This window comes from Elephantulus edwardii, unplaced genomic scaffold, assembly GCF_000299155.1.
Source record: "Elephantulus edwardii isolate Elephantulus edwardi_28Jun2011 unplaced genomic scaffold, EleEdw1.0 scaffold00039, whole genome shotgun sequence".
NCBI lineage: Eukaryota > Metazoa > Chordata > Mammalia > Macroscelidea > Macroscelididae > Elephantulus > Elephantulus edwardii.
Window position 1 is genome coordinate 19,283,294 of NW_006399789.1, and position 1,978 is coordinate 19,285,271.

Below are 1,978 nucleotides of genomic sequence, written 5' to 3' on the forward strand. Positions count from 1 at the left end.
GTAATAGGTTGCCTCCGGAAACCCTATGGACCTGGAGAGAGGATGAGAGACACCCAAGTGTCGAGGACTCTCCTTCATAGGGTGACTATGAGTCATCTGTGACTCGACAGCACTTAACAACAACGTATGTGTGTGTGTGTGTGTGTGTGTGTGTGTATGTGTGTGTGTGTATTTGCAACCATACTTAATAAAAAGCAAATATTTAGTAAAATTTTAAAACTCTGAAGTAATAATTAAGAACATAATCTTTGAAAACAGGGAGACATGGGGTCTGATAAAATTAGTCACTTCTTGTAAAGTAGGAATAATGGTTATTTCTGCTCTCACTGGTTTTAATTAAATTATAAAATAAAGTATTAGGGATAAAATTACTTTTATTGTATAGTAATACGTAGCTTTATCCTCTTAGTTTTTAGTACTGGAAGAAAATAAGCATGTCTTACATTCACTAACAGAGTTTCCTTAAAAGTTCAGCAACCTCACAATACCTGACACCCCAAAGGAACAATTTGAGATCAAAAAAGATCGACAACAATACTGACATCAGTGATGCACCTGGAGCTTCTTCAAGCTTTGGCACAAAGATTAATGCCAGCCTCTAAGGGAGCATCAGCATCCCATCGTGAGCTAATTACACCATGGAAAAGGGTAAAATAAGCATGTTGTCACTGTCCTCTATGATCTCAAACTTGAACTATCCTCTATTTTGTGCATTGATTCTTTACTTTCAAATCATGCAGTTACTGAAATGGGGAAGAAATTTTCTTGAAGATGTATTTCATTAGGTTTAAAACTGGCCATAAAATCTGACAATTTGTGTCAGTGTCGCTGCTGGGTAGCCAATAAAGTCCACATACCATAGCAGGTTACAAGAAACGCCAGCAGCATCTCCCATCATTTGACGAGTCAACTACACCCCAAAGACAAACTCATCAGCACAGACCATCTTACTGAGAATGTGCTCATGTTCCTGTACTTCAGAAAGGCAATTTAGGTATGGTAGATGAGTAACAGATCTTAGGAAAAGAATGGCAGCCTGAGATGCGGAAATCAGTTTTTTAACATCGCTGACTTACTTCTTATGTCAGAAAACATGGACTAAAGAAGTTCATTTTACAATGTCTTCACTAGTGAACAGGTTATGTAATTGGTTTGGTTTCATTCCATTGGAATTCATACATTTTACTATCATCACATGGATGCAGTACTTCATTTGGAAAAGGACTGTATTTTCAACAAAAAAAAATCCTTTTGAAAGAAGTTTGATATGGATTCTTGCTTATATAGCATTAAGAATATCATTCATTATTGTTCAATAATAATAATCTACTTTGTACCAAGCACATAATTTGTCAACACCACTTCCCTTTCACTTCATTAGAGAAATCTGCTGCAAAAGACTTGTAAGGTGTGAAGAAAGCAAAGATGGCACTTTGAGGACAAAGGTGTGCCTGCCTCAAGCCATATTATTCTCACTTTCTATGCCTACAAAAGCTGGGCAATGAATAATGACAACTAAATGAGAATTGATGCATTTGAATTACTATGTTGGCAAAGAATATTGAAAATGCATGGACTGCCAGAACAAATATCCTGTCTTGAAGTAATGTCAAAATGCTCCCTAGAAGCATTATATTGAGTCTGCTATAAATTAGACAAGCCATAGGGAGGGACCAGTCCCTGAAAAAAGGTATAATGTTTGATAAGGTAGAAGAAAAGTGAAAAAGAAGACCCTCAAGGAGATGAACAACAGAGAGGTTTGCAATAACTGTCTTGAAAATAGCAATGATTGTGTTAATGGCACAAGACCAGGCAGTATGTTCTGTTACACAGCGATCTGCTATGAGTCTGTGTTGACTGACAGATCTAATACCGAGAAACAATGTGATGCTAGGGAACACACAGCTCCTCTTTTCTAGAAGCTCACTCCACAGCAACCAGCTATAGTGATGCCCAAGGTTAGCTCCCTGCCATTAAT